This window comes from Salvelinus alpinus, chromosome 2 (assembly GCF_045679555.1).
Source record: "Salvelinus alpinus chromosome 2, SLU_Salpinus.1, whole genome shotgun sequence".
In the NCBI taxonomy this organism is placed as follows: domain Eukaryota; kingdom Metazoa; phylum Chordata; class Actinopteri; order Salmoniformes; family Salmonidae; genus Salvelinus; species Salvelinus alpinus.
Genome location: NC_092087.1, coordinates 46,875,139 through 46,900,347, shown reverse-complemented (window position 1 = coordinate 46,900,347; position 25,209 = coordinate 46,875,139). Strand labels below are relative to the sequence as shown.

The window sequence follows — 25,209 nt, the reverse complement described above, 5'->3', positions numbered from 1 at the left end:
CTACACAAACTGCTACGTAACAAATATACGTCACACAGCTATGTAGTCACACGTGTGTGGTGAGGCACGACAAACGTCTCTCTGTTGCCGCATAGGCTTATGTTCCCCACCTTCCTGTTGACTCTGAGAAACACGCCAAGCTGATAGATACAACACAACTACATCACCCACATTGCACACCGATACAACATCATAACCACACAGAGAGAAACGGTGTGACTGTGATCCGCCCCTTTCTCTAGCCTGCAGGCCACTGACCCTGAGAGGCTTAGAGTTCAGGGGTTAAGTGATGACAGACCCTTTAATGAAAACACACTGCAGCCGAAAAACAGGACCTAGTGGCCTCACATCACATGCACGTGTGCACGTAAACCGCACACACACGCGCGTCTCACATGCACTCGCACACTCTGTCCATCACACAGAAAATACACTTTCTGTTGAAATAATTCAGAGTCAGAGAGTTCACGTGTAAATGAAATATCTGAGCTGTATATAAATGTTTGTCAGTGTAGTAGACGTGAGAGTGTTCCATTACTAGATGATGATGTTGTTGAGCAGCTTGGAGCTCCAGCTCGAATACTGTGAAAACACAGCTGGAGGCACCGTGTAGGACACTAAGTCTCACACCAGTGCTTTCGTACGCACACGCATTCACGCACGCACGCACAAACGCACATACACGCAAACTGCACGTGCAGTTTTGATCTGGTTGAACAGGTCTATTGATCCACACTCTCTCTCTCTCTCTCTTCCTTCCCCCTCTCTCCCTTCTCTCTCTCTCTCTCTCTCTCTTCCTTCCCCCTCTCTCCCTTCTCTCTCTCTCTCTCTCTTCCTTCCCCCTCTCTCCCTTCTCTCTCTCTCTCTCTCTCTTCCTTCCCCCTCTCTCCCTTCTCTCTCTCTCTCCACTGTCTGTCAAAGGTGTGTCGGCGGAATTGCTGCCTCTGTCTTCCCCTCCTCTCCCCTCCCCTCCTCCCCCTCTCCTCTTCCTCTGCCTGTCCTACCTGACTGTGGTAGACTCTAGTGAGACTATAAAGGCTCCATTCTTCGCAGGTTGAAGTTTATTGGGATGAGTCTTGTCCTGGAGGCAGCACTGAGTGATTTCCGCTGGATGGGCCAGCTGCAAAGTCAAAAATAAAAAAAACGTATGAAAACAAAAAAAAAGTGCTTTTTGGTCTTAATTTAAGCTTAGGGTTAAGAGCTGCCTCCAGAACAAGATTTATGAGGGAAAATGCTAACCTGCTAACCTCAGGCTGTGGTTAGCCCATAATCACTGCCATCGGGTGTGTCTCAATATGTTATGGTTGTTTACTCCCACTGTGCCCTCTCCTGGTCTGATAGAACTGGAACAGGTTACAGCTGGAATCGTCAGCGGTGAAACTGCCGCGTCCGTTTGCAATATCACAACGACAAAGAAGTCACTGCAAACGGCGAACCCTGTTTTCTTTCCCTCCGGCAACATTGCACGCGTGACAGAGCAGCAGGGTATGAGCTGCATTTGTATGTATTTATTTTACCAAGTTGCAGTACGCTCCTCACCTCTGCTCCTTCAACAAAGCGAAAACAATGGCCGCCGGGCAGACAGTGGCGCTGTTCCCCGTAAGGCGGAGTCCATCTTGAAATAACAAATCTCAAGATAGCTTTTACCTATTCAAACAATTCAAATCAGCTTGTTTGGTGTGTGTATGTGTGCGTGTGTGCGTCAGTGCACAGACATACACACACACACACATGTTTACATACACACACTCCCAGTTCACACATGTGCCACATATTTACACAGTATTATATCATTAACCACACTGTACAGAGGATGGTGTGTTCTGCCCTTGGGCATAGCCAGGAGCCGTACATCACATTGAACACGGGGAAGGTTTTCAAAACACACACACACACACACACACACACACACACACACACACACACACACACACACACACACACACACACACACACACACACACACACACACACACACACACACACACACACACACACACACACACTGTTGTTTCAGGCAGTAACATACACACAACAAAACACACATGTCCCTGTCATCAGCCACAGCAAACACACTGTATCTGTTATGATAGATGACAGAGCTTAGGCCTCTATCCCCCAGCTATGGAGAAGACTAGGCCGTCTATTCAAACACAAATAAAGTTGTCCTCCAAAGAGAGAGACTCAAAAAATGTGCAAAAAGTCACTGAACCTTTTCCCGTGCTAAAAGCTTCTACGCTTTTCTCACCTCCGACTCGATGGTTTGGGGCGGAGAGGGGGCTGCGTGGGACAGTTAGTCGAGCTTAAGGAGACACAACACAGTTATAGACTCACACCCTAGTTTTAGGATTAGAAGAACGTAGCGTTCTGGGAAGGGAACGAGTGAAAGAGGACCAATAACAAATGATCTTCATCCTCTTTTCTTCATATTTGTTTGTTTTGTCTGTTTTCAAAGCACTCTTGTTCTCTTTCTTCACGGATGGGTAGATGTGGGCACTGAACAGCTGAAGGATGGCATGACTGTGTGTGAGAGTCATTAGAGGGGTTTAATCCTGACACCTCATGACAAAGACCTGTGCACTACTTTCGAGTAGAGCCCTATAGGCCCTGGTCAAATGTAGTGTACTATATAGAAAATAGGGTGCCATTTGGGATGTACACAAGGGCAAAGAGAGCTATAAGCCTAGCTAGCAGGCTTCTGATAGGGCGCAGAATATTTCACAACCATACCACCGCACCCTTCCCACAAGACAAGTTATGGCAGATTCTGAGCCCCAACAACAGTCCAAACCTGCGTCCTTACATACCCGTCCATCACTGCAGCTCAGGCACCTTCATTGGAGGGGATGTCAATTGATAAGGAGAGTGTGATAACCTGAGCTAACCCTAGAGTATACTGGGTAGATCAGTCTCAGGTGGTCTGAGACAGTGACTGATCCCAGAGGGAGAGCAGGACGATCCTTTGCTGAGGATTACTACTGCTGTACTGCTGCTGTACTGCTGCTGTACTGCTGCTGTACTGCTGCTGTACTACTGCTGTGCTACTGCTGTGCTACTGCTGTACTACTGCGGTACTACTGCTGTACTACTGCTGTACTGCTGCTGTACTACTGCTGTACTACTGCTGTACTACTGCTGTAGTACTGCTGTACTGCTGCTGTACTACTGCTGTACTGCTGCTGTACTGCTGCTGTACTGCTGCTGTACTGCTGCTGTACTACTGCTGTACTGCTGCTGTACTGCTGCTGTACTGCTGCTGTACTGCTGCTGTACTACTGCTGTACTGCTGCTGTACTACTGCTGTACTGCTGCTGTACTGCTGCTGTACTACTGCTGTACTGCTGCTGTACTACTGCTGTACTGCTGCTGTACTGCTGCTGTACTGCTGCTGTACTGCTGCTGTACTACTGCTGTACTACTGCTGTACTGCCGCTGTACTACCGCTGTACTGCCGCTGTACTGCTGCTGTACTACTGCTGTACTGCTGCTGTACTACTGCTGTACTGCTGCTGTACTGCTGCTGTACTACTGCTGTACTGCTGCTGCACTGCTGTACTACTGCTGTACTGCTGCTGTACTACTGCTGTACTGCTGCTGTACTGCTGTACTACTGCTGTACTGCTGCTGTACTACTGCTGTACTGCTGCTGTACTGCTGTACTACTGCTGTACTACTGCTGTACTGCTGCTGTACTACTGCTGTACTGCTGCTGTACTACTGCTGTACTACTGCTGTACTGCTGCTGTACTGCTGCTGTACTGCTGCTGTACTGCTGCTGTACTACTGCTGTACTACTGCTGTACTGCTGCTGTACTACTGCTGTACTGCTGCTGTACTACTGCTGTACTGCTGCTGTACTACTGCTGTACTGCTGCTGTACTACTGCTGTACTGCTGCTGTACTACTGCTGTACTACTGCTGTACTACTGCTGTACTGCTGCTGTACTACTGCTGTACTGCTGCTGTACTGCTGTACTACTGCTGTACTACTGCTGTACTACTGCTGTACTGCTGCTGTACTACTGCTGTACTACTGCTGTACTGCTGCTGTACTACTGCTGTACTGCTGCTGTACTGCTGCTGTACTACTGCTGTACTACTGCTGTACTACTGCTGTACTGCTGCTGTACTACTGCTGTACTGCTGCTGTACTACTGCTGTACTGCTGCTGTACTGCTGCTGTACTGCTGCTGTACTGCTGCTGTACTACTGCTGTACTACTGCTGTACTACTGCTGTACTACTGCTGTACTGCTGCTGTACTACTGCTGTACTGCTGCTGTACTGCTGCTGTACTACTGCTGTACTACTGCTGTACTGCTGCTGTACTGCTGCTGTACTGCTGCTGTACTACTGCTGTACTGCTGCTGTACTACTGCTGTACTGCTGCTGTACTGCTGCTGTACTGCTGCTGTACTACTGCTGTACTACTGCTGTACTGCTGCTGTACTACTGCTGTACTGCTGCTGTACTGCTGCTGTACTGCTGCTGTACTACTGCTGTACTACTGCTGTACTGCTGCTGTACTACTGCTGTACTGCTGCTGTACTACTGCTGTTGTACTACTGCTGTACTGCTGCTGTACTACTGCTGTACTACCACTGTACCTCTTCTGTACTGTAATAGAGCCAGCCCTCTGAGCCGGGTTCCTCTCTGGGTTTCTTCCTAGGTTACTTTGTTCTAGGTAGTTAGTCCTGGCAGCTGTGCTTTAGCTTCTGCTTGGCTTGCTCTTTGGACTATACGCCGGGTAACTGTAACGCCCTTTGTGACAACTGCTGATGTTAAAAGGGTCCAGACTCAGATGGAAACTTTTATGATCTTCCTGGTTCAAAGTCTATTGCAGGCTATTCTGAAAACATACTTAAGCAAAGGGTTTTTTACGCAATACTTTGACGTGTGTGTGTGTTTGCCAAATGTGCCACAGAGGGATGTGTATAAATCTACATATTAATGAGCAGGGTGTAGTTACCAAGCAACAGACGTCACCCTGGAGAGACCACACCCGCTGATAGGCATTGTGTTGACATTGCCCTCCCTGGTGTGTGTGTGTGTGTGTGTGTGTGTGTGTGTGTGTGTGTGTGTGTGTGTGTGTGTGTGTGTGTGTGTGTGTGTGTGTGTGTGTGTGTGTGTGTGTGTGTGTGTGTGTGTGTGTGTGTGTGTGTGTGTGTGTGTGTGTGTGTGTGTGTGTGTGTGTGTGTGTGCGTGCGTGCGTGTGTGTGTGGGTGTGTGTTCACTCATCCATGTTTATGTCCATATGGGGGTCCAGCTGTCAGAGACAGACGTGTGATGTGCATGCGTGTGTGTGATTGGGTTATTTTCACTTGCTCCTCTGGGAGTCTCACGAGCCAATCACACAACGCTGACAGCTGAAACCACTCCACACATCTATCTCACCATCTCTCCATCCCTACATCTCTCCATCTCTCCATCCCTACATCTTTCCATCCCTCCATCTCACCATCTCTCCATCCCTCCATCTCACCATCCCTACATCTTTCCATCCCTCCATCTCACCATCCCTACATCTTTCCATCCCTCCATCTCACCATCCCTACATCTTTCTATCCCTCCATCTCACCATCCCTACATCTTTCTATCCCTCCATCTCACCATCCCTACATCTTTCCATCTCACCATCCCTACATCTCTCCATCCCTCCATCTCACCATCCCTACATCTTTCTATCCCTCCATCTCACCATCCCTACATCTCTCCATCCCTCCATCTCTCCATCCCTACATCTTTCCATCCCTCCATCTCACCATCCCTACATCTTTCCATCCCTCCATCTCACCATCCCTACATCTTTCTATCCCTCCATCTCACCATCCCTACATCTTTCTATCCCTCCATCTCACCATCCCTACATCTTTCTATCCCTCCATCCCTCCATCTTTCCATCCCTCCATCTCTCCATCTCTCCATCCCTCCATCCCTCCATCTCTCCATCTCACCAGAGAAACCAGCTCTATGAGACCAGCGGCATTACTAAGTGAGGCAAGCCCATGTCTGATGTGTATTTCTGGATTGACATTTACATAGGGGGACAGATACGGCCTCAAACACTGGGAAGGAAAGGCTAAACTGCCTCCCTGCCTTGCTGCCTTTCCCACAACACTGAGGCAGGATGGACTGGATACAACTGGATTAAACAGGAGGCTTAAAGAGAGCGAGGGAAAGAGAGCGACGGAGAGAGAGGGACGAGGGAGAGTGAAAGAGAGCAGGGAAAGAAAGAGAGGGACTGAGAGGAGATGGGAGAGGAAGAGAGATGAATACATTGAAAGGGAACGGAACTGGGAAAGAAATAGAAAAGATGGAGAGAGAGGGAGGAAAAACATAAGAGAAAGAAAAGAGGGAGACAGATAGTGGGGGAGGTGAACGAGAGTATCTAACATGGCAGGAGAGAGGGTGAGACAGGACAGGGCGGTCCTCTGGCGGTTATGCCGTGCTGACCCCAGCGACCCAGCAGAGACAGCTCTTCTGGGAAGATGTTTGGCAGCACCGTCATGTCCTGAGAGACACACTGCCAACAGTTCCCATCCTATGAATAGTGCCGTTGCCCTCTCCCTCTCCCTCTATCACTCATTCCTTCCTTCTCTCTCCCTCTCTCACGTTCCTCTCTCTTTCTCTCTGTCTCTCTCTTGCTCTCTCCTCCTCCATCTATCTTTCCCTGTCTCTCTGTGTGCCTCTCTCCCAATGTATTACTCTTTTTATCCCTCTGTTCCCTACTCAGTTTCTATGAAACCCTCCCCTTTTTCCTCTATCCTCTACTCGTCTTTTCTCTCTCCATCTCTTAGCCTCACTGGGGGCTGTAGGGTAATGAGCGATGCCATGACAACCCCGCAGTCCCCTCAAGAAACTACACTTCCCAATCCTCTCCCCCCTCCAGAACTACACAGCACTGCAGGATATTTTCTGAAGACTCCAAAACGCACACACACAGCCACAGGGCTATCATTCTTCAGTCATGACTTACAACTTTAATTCCGTCGCCTCATTAGAGTTAAAGGGTTAGCATTTGCAGGCTTGATTAGCATCCAGTCAGAAGGATCCCTGCCTCCCAGTCAGCCAGACCCTTAGTCCTCCGTCATGGCAGCTCCTCTGAAGCGATTACTGCACTAGGCACGCAATCACAGTAGGCCAGTAAGGGAGAGAGAAGGAGAGAGAGAGAAGGAAAGAGAGAGAGAGAGAGAGAGAGAGAGAGAGAGAGAGAGAGAGAGAGAGAGAGAGAGAGAGAGAGAGAGAGAGAGAGAGAGAGAGAGAGAGAGAGGAGAGAGAGAGATGGATTAAGGGCATGGTTCCACTCATAGATATAAACCAGGAATATGGTTCCACCCCCCCACCCCCCCCCCCTCTCGACCCAGTGTATGCTACTGTCACATAAGGGCTAAGTCCCTCTAAGGCTGCTGACTGACTGGCCCCAAACTTTACACACATGTTATTACATAGACATTACACAGTCTTACTTTCTGCCTAGTAACAAGAAGAGGAGGGGACAGTATAGAGTGAAAAGGAAGATAGAAGGGACTGAGCAGGTGTGGAAGTAGAGCAGAGGATTCAGGCAGGATGAGAGGGGGATGATTAAATGTTATTGCCAAGTCGGCAGTGCTGTTTTTCTCTCCCTCTCCCTTTCTTTCTCTCCTCCGCCAGCCATGATCTGCCCAACCATGCCTCTCTACCAGATTAACTCAATGCATTTTGATGCACGCTTTGACAGTCACAAAATCGCGACCGGTGTGAGGGCCGCCACCGACCAAGAGGACTAGGTGATCTCTCTCTCCATGAGTACCATGAGTAAGGTCTTTAATCAGGTCAACCCTGGCAAAGGCACCCCCGACGGTATTCCAGGGCACTTTCTCAGAGCAGGCGCAGAACAGCTGGGAGGCATATTCACAGTCATTTGCATCCTCCCCTTTGTCCCAGTCTGTAATTCCCACATGATTTTAAGATGACCACCATCATTCCTGTTCCATTCCTGCTTCATGCCACATTATAAACTGGGGGGTTCGAGTCCTGAATGTTGATTGGCTGACAGCCATGGTAAATCAGACCGTATAGCACAGGTATGACAAAACATTTATTTTTACTGCTCTATTTACATTGGGTAAACAGTTTATAATAGCAATAAGGCACCTTGGGGTTTTTTGGTACATGGCCAAAATAACTCTGCGTTGTGTCTTGCCTAAGAACAGCCCTTTGCCATGATATATTGGACATATACCACACTCCCTCGGGCCTTAATGCTTAAATGACTACCGCCCTGTAGCACTCACATCTGTAATCATGAAGTGCTTTGAGAGGCTGGTTATGTCACACATCAACTCCATGATCCCAGACACCTTAGACCCACTTCACTTTGCATACGGCCCCAACAGATCCATAGGTGACGCAATCGCAATTGCACTCCACACTGCCCTCACTCACTTCGATAAGAGGAACACCTACGTGAGAATGCTGTTCATTGACTGCAGCTCAGCGTTCAACACCATCGTGCCCTCCAAGCTCGTCACCAAGCTCAGGACCCTGGGACTGATAGTGCTGAGCGATTAGTGCTTTATTGAGGACTAGATTTTTGATTTTGATTTCTATGATCTGTTATTTGTTTTAACGTTAAATGCGCTATGTATAATGTGGGTTGAATGCTGTGACAACACAGAATAAAACAATTACTAAAAGTCCCATGATGGTAGTGACTTCCCAAGTACTGCTTATCACTTATTAACCATCAGTTATTCACATAACTTGACTTTAATCAAATATTTCAGTTGCTGTGCATATTACATTTGCTTTACTATTTAATAAGTCATCATCTCATCTCTATAGAGCTGCTTCTTATGCTGTCTGACAAAATTACTATTTTAGTAGTTCTTCAATGTAAATAAGACACAATTTTATGACTGCTGAATACCAATTCCTTTGCGAAGCAACTGCTCTCTATGTATCCCCTCTTGATCACTCATTATTCTTTCTCTAATGTCGCAGTCGTAAAATAAACACAGACCGGACAAGTAGCCGCCCAATGGATTATGGTCATTGTAGTTAATGATCATGTTGTCTGCACTAAACTATGTAGAGCATTGGCCTGTTGGAAACTACAACTCCCTACTACATTTATCGGTAGGACTTTACTTGACACCCATTTTCATAACACGTTATGACATGGTTGCTGGGTGTCAAATAAAGTGTTATTGATTTATCTCTAGAGAAATACAGCGCAATATGAGCATTGAGCTCACAGAAGAAATTAAATGGAATGCGAAAAATGTAACGATGTCGATCGATTAGTTGTTTAAAAAACAACAAATAACCAACATTTCGGTTAATCGCTCAGCACTAAGGACAGAACACCTCCCTCTGCAACTGGATCCTGGACTTCCTGACGGGTCGACCCCAGGTGGTGATGGTAGGCTACATCACCTCTGCCACGCTGACCCTCAACACGGGGGCCCCACAGGGGTGTGTGCTTAGTCCCATCCTGTACTCCCTGTTCCCCCACGACTGCATGGCCATGCACGACTCCAACACCATCATCAAGTTTGCTGAAAATGTAACGGTGGTATGCCTGATCACCTGCGATGATGAGGATGGCAGTGGCCTGGCAGTGTGGGGCCGGAACAACCTCTCCCTCAGCGTCAGTAAGACCAAGGAGCTGATTGTGGACTACAGGAAACGGAGGGAGGGGCATGCAATCAGCTCCTTGGCAAGAAATGGAGCAGGTCAAGAGCTTCAAGTTCCTCGGTTTTCAAATCACTAAGGACTTAAAATGGTCCACACATATGCACACAGTTATGAAGACGGCGCGACGGTGCCTCTTCCCCCTCAGGAGGTTGAAAAGGTTCGCCATGGGCCTTCAAATCCTCAAAAAGTGCTACAGATGTACCAGTGAGAGCGTCTTGACTGGCTGCATCACTGCTGGGTATGGCAATAGCACCGTCCTCGATTGCATGGCGCTACAGAGGGTGGTGCAAACAGTTATGTACATCACTAGGGCCGAGTTCCCTGCCATCTAGGACTTCTATATCAGGCGGTGTGAAAGGAAGGACCGGGAAATCGTTAAAGACTCCAGCTACCCAAGCCATAGACAGCCATAGACTGTTCTCTCTGCTTCCGCACGGCAAGCGGTACCGGTGCATCAAGTCTGACACCAACAGGCTCCTGAACAGCTTCTATCTCCAAGCCATAATACTGCCAAATAGCCAACTATATAGTTAACAAAATGGCTACACAGACTGAGTTTACCATTGTATTTTATTTTTGCACTATCTATGCACACTCACAGGGCCCTACACACACACACACACACACACACACACACACACACACACACACACACACACACACACACACACACACACACACACACACACACACACACACACACACACACACACACACACACACACTCACTCCATCATTTGCTCACACACACTAAATATGCACATACTTACACTGCTGCTACTCTGTTAGAGTTTTTAACAATCACTTTGGCACTAATTTCAGAACCTTGTAGTCATTTTTCAAAACTCTAGACACAAAACTCAAAATGGTCATCACTTGTAACACAGGCTGTCCAATGTTCAAAACATTGCATTGTGCATTCATATCTTTAAAGAAACCTTGCACTTGCAGAATCATAGGTTCAAATAAGTAATTTATCATGAAATACCATAGGAACATTCATTTAGATCACCCACACACAAGATACCGATAGTTTCACTGTGTAGTTGTTTGTACAATCGTTAAATATTGTAGTGTTTTACAAGTAAATGGTATGTTATTTAGATAACAGGTTAGAGTGCCAGCACAGCAAGGATTCAAACCCATATTCTCCTGTATCACCAGCTAAGGCTGACAAGTTAGCAATGCAGGGTGGCAAGCCTGCTCGAAAGTCCAGGTGGATGGCTGTTTGCAAAGTGAGTTGGTGCTTCGGCTCAAAAAGAAATACCCAAAGTGTTTCTCAAAACTACGACTCTGAGATTAAGAGCCTCGTGCTCTACAAGACTGAGGTAGCCAGACAGCTCAATTGTGGTACTGACTGGACCGAAAATTGTACAGCTAGTTTGTGCAAAAATTGGTGATCAGGTAGAGTGCTTTGCATGGCTCCTGTGGCGCAATCGGTTAGCGCGTGGTACTTATACAGCAGTATGCAGCGAAGCAATGCCGAGGTTGTGAGTTCGAGCCTCACCAGGAGCAAGTTTGTTTCTTAAACTTTCTGCCTGTCTATTTCTTGTCCAGAAAAGGAGCTTATTTCACTCCATTTAGGAGGACGTTTTACAAGTAAATGGTATGTTATTTAGATAACAGGTTAGAGTGCCAGCACAGCAAGGATTCAAACCCATATTCTCCTGTATCACCAGCTAAGGCTGACAAGTTAGCAATGCAGGGTGGCAAGCCTGCTCGAAAGTCCAGGTGGATGGCTGTTTGCAAAGTGAGTTGGTGCTTCGGCTCAAAAAGAAATACCCAAAGTGTTTCTCAAAACTACGACTCTGAGATTAAGAGCCTCGTGCTCTACAAGACTGAGGTAGCCAGACAGCTCAATTGTGGTACTGACTGGACCGAAAATTGTACAGCTAGTTTGTGCAAAAATTGGTGATCAGGTAGAATGCTTTGCATTGCTCCTGTGGCGCAATCGGTTAGCCCATGGTACTTATACAGCAGTATGCAGCGAAGCAATGCCGAGGTTGTCCAAAATAGGTGATACATGTTTCATTATGCTACTAGACGTAAATACATCACTGTAAAAGGACTAGTAGAGAGAATACTACAGACGCAGTGGAATCATTGAATAAAATATGACATTTATTGATGAAATACAATAAAATCACAACATATGTTTCTTTGAATCAAAGCAAAAATAATTAGCTACAAAAAAAGAAAAAAACGTTAAAGGTCAACTGCAGTGTTCCTCACCTGGCTTGCTGTAAAAAGCTAAACAAAAGATTGATTACTGTACTTCTATATTTCCATCAACCCTGTCTTGTGGATTTGGCCACAGGTTCTCATCCACATCACAATGGATGTTTTCATTAGCCAAACATCTTGGGAAGAATTTTTGGGCATGGCGAATCCAGGCCTGACACTGGTCTGCCGTGATGTCATTGCAATGCGTCCTCCATGGCCTGGAGAAGGGTGGCTTGTTCGTGAGGGCCCCTATCATATACCTTCCACCTCCATGTGGAGAAGAATTCCTCAATCGGGTTAAGAAAAGGAGAGTATGGGGGTAAGTACAGGGTGGTAAATTGTGGATGGGCCTGAAACCATGCTTGCACCATTTGAGCATGGTGGAACCTGACATTATCCTACACAATGACATAGGTCACGCCATCAGCTCTACAGACCTGATTTAGCTCATCAAGGAAGGTTACATTCGAACAGCGAATGATGTGGCTGCCTGAAACTCAATATATAGAGTATATAGAGTAGAGAGCTTTTAGTTGTTGTTCGACCTAACATTAGAACAGGCAAGATGTGTAATCTAAGCAACTTTGACCGTGGTATGATTGTTGATGCCACACATGGTGATTCCAGCATCTCAGAAACAGCTGCCTTCCTGGGATTTTTACGCATTACAGTCTCTAGAGTTTACAGAGAACGGTGCGATCAACAAAACACATTCAGTGAGCTGCAGTTCTGTGGGCAAAACACCTTGTTAATGAGAGAGGTCAGAGGAGAATGTCCAGACTCATTCAAGCTAACAGAAAGGCCACAAATGCTCAAATAACAGCTATTTAAAACAGTGGTGTGCAGAAGGGCATCTCTTAAGGGCATCTCTTCAGGCTGTTGTGGAGGCAAAAGGGGATCCTACCCAGTACTAGATAGGTGTACTAATAACGTGGCCGGTGAGTGTACAGTAATGTCAAATCTGAAAACATGGTCTGGAAAAGTGGTACATGGGACCATAGAAACAGTGTCTGATAAGGAATGATGATGAAATATTACATCCATAGATAATGTAGTCCAACTGGTTCATGTTCCACGGTAATTGGTCTCAATGGATCTCGTTATCCTGAAACTTTCATGATCTAAACATGGAATATTGTTTGTCAGTTTCCATAAAACTATGGATTAAGAGTAATGCAACAGTTACTTATCATTTTGAGCAGTTGTATCAATTAACAGTTAGATAATTGTAATGAAATTAATAGACAGTCATCTTAGATGTAATGTGTGAATTGCGTTTTGAAATGGTAATACTTTGATGTTAAATTGTGTCATTTTGAACAGGTGATTTTAGTTCAATGAACAAATTATCTTAGCTTTATGTGTATTGTATCCAAACAATTGGAAAAAAGTGTTCGAGTTTTGAAAGATTTGCATTTTTATCATTGGTTGTGAGTTTTGTGTCTAGAGTTTTGAAAAATGACATCAAGGTTCCGAAATTAGTGCCAAAGTGATTGTAAAAAACTGTACTCATACAGTATATCCTGATGACCAGGCACCTTAGCCCTATACATATCTACCTCTATCGATCCAGTGTCCCTGCACAGTGTAAATACGGTACTGGAACTGACCCTGTATATAGCTTACTTACTTTCTCGTGTTCTTCTTATTTCAATTTTTTATTTATGATGTTTTTGTTCTACCTTATGTTATTTTTAGTACTACATTTATATTGAATACTGCATTAATGGGTTTAGAACTTGCAAGAAAGGCATTTCACTGTACTTGTGCACGTGACATTAAAACTTGAAACTACTAATCAAGTGTCAGTAAGCTGAGTCTCACTGCTTCACTCCCTGAGCAAGCAGGTGTGTGTGTGTGTGTGTGTGTGTGTGTGTGTGTGTGTGTGTGTGTGTGTGTGTGTGTGTGTGTGTGTGTGTGTGTAGAGGGAAGGGAAAGGAAAGGAAAGGAAAGGAAAGGAAAGGAAAGGAAAGGAAAGGAAAGGAAAGGGTGGGATTAGTTCCTAGATGACACTGTTGAACAAACATGTTTCAGTTTAAAATGAAAGACTGAATGATGTATCTCAAACTAAAGATAGCGATTAGATTTCCCTCACGGCAGATGTCTCACATGAAACAGTGTCATGATGAGAAGGCAATTGGATACCCTGCACCTACAATACACCCAATGGACCACCATGCCTAAACTCTCACACAGCGGAGCAAAGAAATCAACAGACTGGGTACAGATACAGTGAAAGGGGATCACACCGCACCACAACAGAGCCAAACACAAGACCCCTGATGAGTGGAGACGCAGGATCAAGGAGGGAGAGGCCTGGGTCACATAATGTGGAGCGCAGGGAACGAAAACAGACGCAAGAGCAGCAGCAGATTTCACAACCCACTGCATTCAAACAGTGTGTGTGTGTGTGTGTGTGTGTGTGTGTGTGTGTGTGTGTGTGTGTGTGTGTGTGTGTGTTGAATTCCTTTGCATGCCAATTAAACCCTTTATAAGGCCTGAGGCTAAACAACAAATACATATCTCAGAGACTCTACTTAATAACAACTGATCAGGGCTCATCCTCCTAAACCGTGTTCTAACAGGAAGACTCAGGATTGGTCACGTTAACCCATCATCATCGCTATCAGCTGAAGTAATTAAGTTACACAATCCAGACGGCATTGGATAGCAGACAATCACAATCAGCACTGAAAGTCGGGACTGTGAGGTTCCAAAAATATCTGATTTGATTTCAATTAATTACAATGAGTTTGTTCTGTAAACGGATTCGATGTGACCACGCAAACCATAATGTTCAGTATCTGACCACTTCCCACAGTAGGCTTACACAGTAGTTAGTATTTGGTATATTATTAGGAACCCCATTACATAAAAAAAAAATATAATGTGCAGACGCTCTTATCCAGAGTGACATACAGGAACAATTAGGGTTAAAACCTCTTAGATGTAAAGTCCCCTGTTTAGGGGACATTCGTGGTTCTGGTACCAGTTCCGACCAACATTTTCACTTATAAATCAATCTGTGGACACCGTTAATTGAAGTGGCTTGCATTGAGCAATAGCCCTGGTTCCCACGGACACCGAGCCTGTGTGACGTAGGATGTGAAATATGAAACCACTTGAAGCTGGGTCGTCCTTCCTACCATTTCCTTCGCTCTTCCGTCTGTCAATCAACTCCTGGCTGAACCCTACATCACTGCCACTGACAAAGCATATGCCTGCAATCATAGCCCGAGGGAAGAAACCCAGATTGGAAACCCAAATTGGTCTACACGGACAAGTTCTGGCTTGGTTTAGATCTTATCTGTCGGAAAGATATCAGTTTGTCTCTGTGGATGGTTTGTCTTCTGACAAATCAACTGTAAATTTCGGTGTTCCTCAAGGATTACGTTTTTTGACCACTATTGTTTTCACTATATATTTTGCCTCTTGGTGATGTCATTCGGAAACATAATGTTAATTTTCACTGCTATGCAGACGATACACAGCTGTACATTTCGATGAAACATGGTGAAGCCCCAAAATTGCCCTCCCTGGAAGCCTGTGTTTCAGACATAAGGAAGTGGATGGCGGCAAATGTTTTACTTTTAAACTTAGACAAAACAGAGATGCTAGTTTTAGGTCCCAAGAAACAAAGATATCTTCTGTTGGATCTGACAATTAATCTTGATGGTTGTACAGTCGTCTCAAATGAAACTGTGATGACCTTGGTGTTACTCTGGACCCTGATCTCTCTTTTGACGAACATATCAAGAATATTTCAAGGACAGCTTTTTTCCATCTTCGTAACATTGCAAAGATCAGAAACGTTCTGTCCACAAATGATGCAGAAAAATGCATCCATGCTTTTGTCACTTCTACAGTAGATTAGACTACTGCAATACTCTACTTTCCGGCTACCCGGATAAAGCACAGAACCCCAAAATTGTATCATATTACTCCAGTGCTAGCCACTCTACACTGGCTTCCTGTTAAGGCTAGGGCTGATTTCAAGGTTTTACTGCTAACCTACTAAGCATTACATGGGCTTGCTCCTACACGTACACTACGGTCACAAGACGCAGGCCTCCTTACTGTCCCTATAATTTCTAAGCAAACAGCTAGAGGCAGGGGTTTCTCCTATACAGCTCATTTTTTATGGAATGGTCTGCCTATCCATGTGAGACACGCAGACTTGGTCTTGACCTTTAAATCTTTATTGAAGACTCATCTCTTCAGTAGGTCCTATGATTGAGTGTAGTCTGGCCCAGGGGTATGTAGTCTGGCCGGTTCCCCTCTCTCCACTGGGATGCTCTGCCTCGAACCCTATTACAGGGGCTGAGTCACTGGCTTCCTGCAGTACACTGACGTGATCTTCCTGTCCAGGTTGGCGCCCCCCTCGGGTTCGTGCCGTGGGGGAGATCTTCATGGGCTATACTTGGCCTTGTCTCAGTGTCTCCAGACCCCTCCTGTCTCAGCCTAGTTTATGTGTCGGGGGGTTAGGGTCAGTCTGTTATATCTGAAGTATTTCTCCTGTCTTATCCAGTGTCCTGTGTGAATTTAAGTATGCTCTCTCTAATACTCTCTATCTTTCTTTTTCTCTCTTTCTCCTTCCCTCACTCTTTCTTTTTCTCTCTTTCTCCTTCCCTCTCTCTTTCTCTCTCTCTCTCTCTCTTCTCTCAGAGGACCTGAGCCCTAGGACCTTGCCTCAGGATTACCTGGCTTGATGACTCCTTGTCCCGGACCTGCTGTTTTGGACTCTCTCTCTACCGCACCTGCTGTCTCTAACTCTGAATGATCGGCTATGAAAAGCCATCTCACATTTACTCCTGAGGTGCTGACCTGCTGCACCCTCTACAACCACTGTGATTATTATTATCTGTCCCTGCTGGTCATCCATGAACGTTTGAACATCTTGGCCATGTTCTGTTATAATCTCCACCCGGCACAGCTAGAAGAGGACTGGCCACCCCTCAGAGCCTTGCCTTTCTAGGGAGTTTTTCCTAGCCACAGTGCTTCTATATTTGCATTGCTTGCTGTTTGGGGTTTTAGGCTGGGTTTCTGTACAGCACTTTGTGACATCGGCTGGTATAAAAAGGGCTTTATAAATACATTTGATTGATTGATTGAGGGTGCTGTGGCACCCCCTGAAAAATCGGAATAAAATAATAATCCAGAACATCAAGGACAGAACTACATACATTTAAAACGTCACACATAGCCTACATACCTGTATCAGGCGTTCTGCTGTGAGATGTTGCTTTATCTGGTTCTTGAACCCAAGTTTGCTGTTCACGTGAGCAATATGAGATGGAAGGGAGTCTGAGATGGAAGGGAGTTCCATGCAATCATGGCCAATTACTTGGATGCCTTCTAAGCCCAATTCAAGGCTGAGTAGTTGCAATGCCTTTCCAATCCATCATATAATGGACACGCTTTCGTATTCACTTAACCCAGATTTCACATGAAAGGAATACAGAGAAGTGAATGCTACTTTTCTGGCCTAACCGGTAAGAGAAGAGGAGCAAGGGAGAACCGAGCCAAGAGGATCTTATAGAGGAGATGGAGCGAAAGAGTGTCCCCTCTGCCCTCAGCTCTCTACTCTCTGCTGCAGGCGCGTGTCTATTTCCTCATTCAGGCTCCCCAGTAGCCTACATTCCCCCCTCTCCATTGTGCGTCCGTGTCAGCCATTGTGTGTCAGTCATGGCGGAGTAGCAGGGAGAATGGAGAGAATAGATAAGTGAATGAATGGGTGGACATCAGAGAAAGGAGAAGATGGAGAGAGATCTGTTATGCAAGTGTTAGCCGTGTGGCGTATGGGTGGAGAGGGGGATGGCACAGAGAGAGAGACTGAGACAAACGGGACAGGCGATGTGGTGTGTGTGTGTGTGTGTGTGTGTGTGTGTGTGTGTGTGTGTGTGTGTGTGTGTGTGTGTGTGTGTGTGTGTGTGTGTGTGTGTGTGTGTGTGTGTGTGTGTGTGTGTGTGTGTGTGTGTGTGTGTGTGTGCGTGTGTGTGGAGAGAGGGCAGGTGCCTCAGTAAGATTGCTATCTAACTGGGCTGTAATCTGAACCATCACTCTCTCACACACACATGGAATCACACACTGTACACTCACACACACACACTATACACTAGATATCACTATACAGTATACCACACACAAACACACAATAGAGAGACTGAGCGATGGACAATTAAAGTGGGAGGAGAAAGGGGAAGAGAACGATGGAATGGAGATATAGAGAGGTAGTAGACAGAGACAAACAGAGAGGGAGAACAAAGACACATACTGTCCTGCAGACTTCACACCCTTGCAAATTCAGCCGGTCTCTCATCTCATCATAACACACACGCATACACACACACATTGACTAACACACACATTGTCAGTTCAATCTATGGCAGACACATCTGGATTTAGTGAGGGGAACACCATAAAACAGCCAACTCGTCTCCTGTTGTCTGGTATCTCAGTGGTTCTATCTCAGCTTATCTCACTACTCTCTCTTAGCTAAACCTCTCGTGTCCACCTTTCTCACTCTCCATCTCCTCCATCTTTACTTCAGATGACTTATAAAGCAGATAGGCTGATGTAAGTGCAACATCCATCTTGGACAGGCTCTCCGAGAATCATTGGAAGCTCTACAGTATTTGTTGAAATCTCTGGCCGAGTCAGCAGAACTAACTCCCTCCTCCCATCAAGCCTCTCCCCCATCCTCTCCCCCCTCTCTTCTCATACCTTTAGGAGTGATCTGTCCTGTCCTGACCTGTCATGTTTCAGACAGGAAGCGAAGTGTCCCCGTTCAATAAAGATGGATCTCTTCCTGGCTTCAGGTGTAATGAATTAGCTGCAACCAGTCCAGACTAGCGATTGTACCCACATTGCTAACAGAAGCTATTAGCGTCAGCTTCTAGCATTAGTGGCCGTTTGCATTAACGTTAAATGTACCTGTCTGTTAGCAGTATACTGTTAGCATTTGGCTTTGACTTCTGTGAGGCGTAAGCCATAGCATGTCCCAACTTGAAGACACTCAGAGCTCGCACCTGCTTGCTTCAGGGATGAAGCGTGTGTGGGTGTCGCCACACCGGTTCATCCCGCCCTTAATATTAGTTATTACAGCAATGTGTATCTGTGTTTACCACAGAGGTAGACAACCACACCTTAGCTAACACTTCTAGCCATACCTTAGTTGCCACACCTTCACTCCAGGCCCGATGGATGCCTTCCATTCCTCTCAAAACCCACATCTACTGTTCTCCACTGTTTCTACATGCCTGTATTGTGTGTGTGTGTGTGTGTGTGTGTGTGTGTGTGTGTGTGTGTGCGTGCGTGCGTGCGTGCGTGCGTGCGTGCGTGTGTGTGTGTGCGTGCGGGCGGGTGTGCGGGTGTGTGTGTAGCTGTCACACCGCTTGTTATGCAAGGGCCTCCGTCTACATGTCCCAGCTCTGTCCCTGAAAAACATGTTTTCAAGGAGAGAAAAAAAGCGAGGGAGAGAAAAGGAGTGCAGGAAGAGAAGAGAAGAGAAGATATAATACCCTGGTGTGTGCGGCTGACTCATAGAGGATGTGCGAGTTCATACATCACGTCCCCGGCACTAACAACCGAACACGGGGCGGCCATCCTGACACATTCATGACACAATGTTGGGCATCTAAAAAAGGAAGTACTTGCACACACACAAACAGTGCTTTTAACATACAATGTTTTCAACGTACATAATTTACACACGTTGACATGCATGACTACATTGTGTATGTTCATTTATGCAGTAATTATTAATCAACATGTCCTCAACTGGGACTTGAACTCACAATCTCTTGGTTCACAGCATACCGATCTTCCTGTTTCGCCACCATGTCTAAAATAATCATTTGGGGTTGAATATGAGAAGATGAGCAAACACGTCATTTGAAGTTGTAGGAAGTTTTCTCAACTTGGAGATAAGTTTGGGAGAACTAAACATTTTAAATTCCGGTACCGCTCGAAAAGTTGAGTAAACTAAAAATAAGCTGTGGAACCAGTAACTTAATAATAATTAGTTGAAACAACTAGATTTATTTATTTTTTTTCCACAGCAATAAACAGCAGCAACACCATTTCATAAAACACAGAAGGCTATACTTAGTCTGTTAAACTCAGAGTTATTGTTTTGGACCCAGTACAGGGTCCAAAGACTTTGGAGGGTACTCCCCCCCACCCAAATAGTTTTGGTCAGAATATAGAAAGTGACATATCATTTGGAAGCTACAGTCCATGTCCACCCCACCTCCCACCCCATAAAGTCCATAAATAATCCACTGTGCTCATTTTCATAGAGTATGCAATGTATGTCAAGTCACAAATAGTATGGATGGAAAGGGTACACCCTAATTGTCATTGGAAAGTAATGCATTTCCTTCTCCATCCACTTTACCTTGTATGCATCCTCCACATGCGCCGTTGATCTATGCTCGTCGTTTACGATAGGACAAATGAATGGGAAAATAGTTTTGAAGTTTCCTCTCCTGTCTGTGTGTTATTTAAAACAATAAGGTTATTTTAAGATTTCCAGCCAAGCCAGACGCAACTGGTTTCAAGTGGCCACGAGACATCATGTGGTCTCCTACTGCTATCAAGTGGATGAACTATGGAATCAGACAGGATATATATTTACATCAATGGCTAGGTAAAGACTTCGTTTTTCTCTTAATGTGTACAATATATCATTCCTGTAAGACGAAAAATGAACACATGGCACGTAGCACAAGCCCTGCCCTTTTATGGCTGTGTTCCTATGGGAATGTGCACATGTTTAGAGCGCCAGAATTGGGTGAAGGATCTGACCATTTTCTTTCTTTAAAAAAATAATAATTTGGAACAGTAATTGGTGACGTGTTTGATTTCAAACCTAGACTTTCAAATCTCTTAGAACTTGGGCTCTGTGGAAGTCATATTGCTTCTTACACCTTTATCAGCATTCCACAGTTCTTACTATTCTAACAGTACTAAGCGTGTGTTTGTAGGACCTATAGTTATGAAACCGAAATGTACTTTATGAGGGTAGTATACAATGGGTAGAGAGAGAGAGAGAGCACTAACACACGACCCATAAGGCTATAGACTTCTACCACAGGGAAGGAATGTAGGGTAGGCTACTACTGCCGGTTGGCCACTAGTGGCCCATTTCACATCTGAACATGCACAGACCTAAAATAGGGGTCTTCAAGGAGCATATTTGGGTTCACTGTCCCCTTGACCATATCGTACATACTGTACCTTCTTTTCCACATGGCCAACCATGGCGTCGTGGATTAAAATGAATGATCTCAGCCAAAGAGAGAGATAGGAAGAAGAACAGAGAGAGGTTGGAAGAAAGAGAGAATACAGGGAGAGTAGAGAGAGGGAGATGGAGAAAAGAGGTAAAGAGAGGTCATTAGAAAGAGCGAGAGTTGGAGATAATGAGAGAGAGAGAGAGACAGAAAGGGAGAGAACAGGAGCTCTGCCCTATTCTCATATCTTTCTTGTCGTGGTAATCCTCCCACCCCTCTCTGGGTCTTGTGGTTTGAGTTGTGTCTATGTAGATCTTGGGTATTAGGATTAGTGGTGATTGACTCCGCTGTCCTGGCGTCGTGAGGGAGTTTGTTCCACCATTGGGGTGCCAGAGCAGCGAACAGTTTTGACTGGGCTGAGCGGGAACTGTACTTCCTCAGTGGTAGGGAGGCGAGCAGGCCAGAGGTGGATGAACGCAGTGCCCTTGTTTGGGTGTAGGGCCTGATCAGAGCCTGAAGGTACTGAGGTGCCGTTCCCCTCACAGCTCCGTAGGCAAGCACCATGGTCTTGTAGCGGATGCGAGCTTCAACTGGAAGCCAGTGGAGAGAGCGGAGGAGCGGGGTGACGTGAGAGAACTTGGGAAGGTTGAACACCAGACGGGCTGCGGCGTTCTGGATGAGTTGTAGGGGTTTAATGGCACAGGCAGGGAGCCCAGCCAACAGCGAGTTGCAGTAATCCAGACGGGAGATGACAAGTGCCTGGATTAGGACCTGCGCCGCTTCCTGTGTGAGGCAGGGTCGTACTCTGCGGATGTTGTAGAGCATGAACCTACAGGAACGGGCCACCGCCTTGATGTTAGTTGAGAACGACAGGGTGTTGTCCAGGATCACGCCAAGGTTCTTAGCGCTCTGGGAGGAGGACACAATGGAGTTGTCAACCGTGATGGCGAGATCATGGAACGGGCAGTCCTTCCCCGGGAGGAAGAGCAGCTCCGTCTTGCCGAGGTTCAGCTTGAGGTGGTGGTCCGTCATCCACACTGATATGTCTGCCAGACATGCAGAGATGCGATTCGCCACCTGGTCATCAGAAGGGGGAAAGGAGAAGATTAATTGTGTGTCGTCTGCATAGCAATGATAGGAGAGACCATGTGAGGTTATGACAGAGCCAAGTGACTTGGTGTATAGCGAGAATAGGAGAGGGCCTAGAACAGAGCCCTGGGGGACACCAGTGGTGAGAGCACGTGGTGAGGAGACAGATTCTCGCCACGCCACCTGGTAGGAGCGACCTGTCAGGTAGGACGCAATCCAAGCGTGGGCCGCGCCAGAGATGCCCAACTCGGAGAGGGTGGAGAGGAGGATCTGATGGTTCACAGTATCGAAGGCAGCCGATAGGTCTAGGAGGAAGAGAGCAGAGGAGAGAGAGTTAGCTTTAGCAGTGCGGAGCGCCTCCGTGATACAGAGAAGAGCAGTCTCAGTTGAATGACTAGTCTTGAAACCTGACTGATTTGGATCAAGAAGGTCATTCTGAGAGAGATAGCGGGAGAGCTGGCCAAGGACGGCACGTTCGAGAGTTTTGGAGAGAAAAGAAAGAAGGGATACTGGTCTGTAGTTGTTGACATCGGAGGGATCGAGTGTAGGTTTTTTCAGCAGGGGTGCAACTCTCGCTCTCTTGAAGACGGAAGGGACGTAGCCAGCGGTCAAGGATGAGTTGATGAGCGAGGTGAGGTAAGGGAGAAGGTCTCCGGAAATGGTCTGGAGAAGAGAGGAGGGGATAGGGTCAAGCGGGCAGGTTGTTGGGCGGCCGGCCGTCACAAGACGCGAGATTTCATCTGGAGAGAGAGGGGAGAAAGAGGTCAGAGCACAGGGTAGGGCAGTGTGAGCAGAACCAGCGGTGTCGTTTGACTTAGCAAACGAGGATCGGATGTCGTCGACCTTCTTTTCAAAATGGTTGACGAAGTCATCTGCAGAGAGGGAGGAGGGGGGAGGAGGGGGAGGAGGATTCAGGAGGGAGGAGAAGGTGGCAAAGAGCTTCCTAGGGTTAGAGGCAGATGCTTGGAATTTAGAGTGGTAGAAAGTGGCTTTAGCAGCAGAGACAGAAGAGGAAAATGTAGAGAGGAGGGAGTGAAAGGATGCCAGGTCCGCAGGGAGGCGAGTTTTCCTCCATTTCCGCTCGGCTGCCCGGAGCCCTGTTCTGTGAGCTCGCAATGAGTCGTCGAGCCACGGAGCAGGAGGGGAGGACCGAGCCGGCCTGGAGGATAGGGGACATAGAGAGTCAAAGGATGCAGAAAGGGAGGAGAGGAGGGTTGAGGAGGCAGAATCAGGAGATAGGTTGGAGAAGGTTTGAGCAGAGGGAAGAGATGATAGGATGGAAGAGGAGAGAGTAGCGGGGGAGAGAGAGCGAAGGTTGGGACGGCGCGATACCATCCGAGTAGGGGCAGTGTGGGAAGTGATGGATGAGAGCGAGAGGGAAAAGGATACAAGGTAGTGGTCGGAGACTTGGAGGGGAGTTGCAATGAGGTTAGTGGAAGAACAGCATCTAGTAAAGATGAGGTCAAGCGTATTGCCTGCCTTGTGAGTAGGGGGGGAAGGTGAGAGGGTGAGGTCAAAAGAGGAGAGGAGTGGAAAGAAGGAGGCAGAGAGGAATGAGTCAAAGGTAGACGTGGGGAGGTTAAAGTCACCCAGAACTGTGAGAGGTGAGCCGTCCTCAGGAAAGGAGCTTATCAGGGCATCAAGCTCAATGATGAACTCTCCAAGGGAACCTGGAGGGCGATAAATGATAAGGATGTTAAGCTTGAAAGGGCTGGTAACTGTGACAGCATGGAATTCAAAGGAGGCGATAGACAGATGGGTAAGGGGAGAAAGGGAGAAAGACCACTTGGGAGAGATGAGGATCCCGGTGCCGCCACCCCGCTGACCAGAAGCTCTCGGGGTGTGCGAGAACACGTGGGCAGACGAGGAGAGAGCAGTAGGAGTAGCAGTGTTATCTGTGGTGATCCATGTTTCCGTCAGTGCCAAGAAGTCGAGGGACTGGAGGGAAGCATAGGCTGAGATGAACTCTGCCTTGTTGGCCGCAGATCGGCAGTTCCAGAGGCTGCCGGAGACCTGGGACTCCACGTGGGTGGTGCGCGCTGGGACCACCAGGTTAGGGTGGCCGCGGCCACGCGGTGTGAAGCGTTTGTATGGTCTGTGCAGAGAGGAGAGAACAGGGATAGACAGACACATAGTTGACAGGCTACAGAAGAGGCTACGCTAATGCAAAGGAGATTGGAATGACAATTGAACTACACGTCTCGAATGTTCAGAAAGTTAAGCTTGCGTTGCAGAAATCTTCTTGACCAAAATTATTAAAATGATACAGTACTGCGGAAGTGGGCTAGCTAGCAGTGGCTGCGTTGTTGACTTTGTTTGAGAGTGTCGCTGGCTAGGTAACCTCGGTAGCTAGCTATGTAACCTCGGTAACTGGCTCGTTAATTAGTATAAACTACACAATTGTCTTAGATACAAGGACAGCAAAGACAACTATGTAGCTAGCTAACACTACACTAATCAATCGTTCCGTTGATCCGTTGAATGTAATAGTTTCTACAGTGTTGCTATTCGGTGGCTAGCTGGCTAGCGAGCAGTGTTGACTACGTTACGTTACGTTAAAAGGACGAAAAATAGCTGGCTAGCTAACCGAATTAGTCTAAACTACGCAGTTATCTTAGAAACAAAGACAGCAAAGACAACTATGTAGCTAGCTAACACTACACTAATCGAGTCGTTCCGTTGAATGTAATAGTTACTACAGTGTTGCTGTTCGGTGGCTAGCTGGCTAGGTAGCAGTGTTGACTACGTTACGTTAAAAGTTACGTTAAAAGAACGAAGAATAGCTGGCTAGCTACGCAATTATCTTTGATACAAAGACGGCTAAGTAGCTAGCTAAGATTAAACAAATCAAACCGTTGTACTGTAATGAAATGAAATGAGAATGTGAAAATGTGATACTACCTGAGGAGCGAAGCGGAATGCGACCGGTTTCCACTCTAGCTTCCGGAACGAAACAAAATCAGTATACCCCCCCCCCCCATATGAAA

The 25,209-nt window shown here is 46.5% G+C and overlaps 1 protein-coding gene and 1 non-coding gene across 5 annotated transcripts in view; one reads left to right on the top strand and one right to left on the bottom strand.

Annotated features, from left to right (window-relative positions):
- Positions 1-25,209, bottom strand: part of LOC139563527 (pleckstrin homology domain-containing family A member 6-like) — a 165,151-nt gene that overhangs the window by 125,689 nt on the left and 14,253 nt on the right. The window contains exon 1 of one of the 4 annotated variants that reach the window (XM_071382324.1): positions 6,976-7,062. The exons of the other annotated variants lie outside the window; for them this stretch is intronic. The gene's annotated coding sequence lies outside the window, so the exon portion shown is untranslated. Of the gene's footprint in view, positions 1-6,975; positions 7,063-25,209 lie in introns of those variants that run through there. 4 annotated transcript variants of the gene reach the window in all.
- trnai-uau (transfer RNA isoleucine (anticodon UAU)) lies at positions 11,099-11,192 on the top strand. The gene is made up of 2 exons: positions 11,099-11,136; positions 11,157-11,192. It is a non-coding gene; the product is annotated as a tRNA-Ile (tRNA).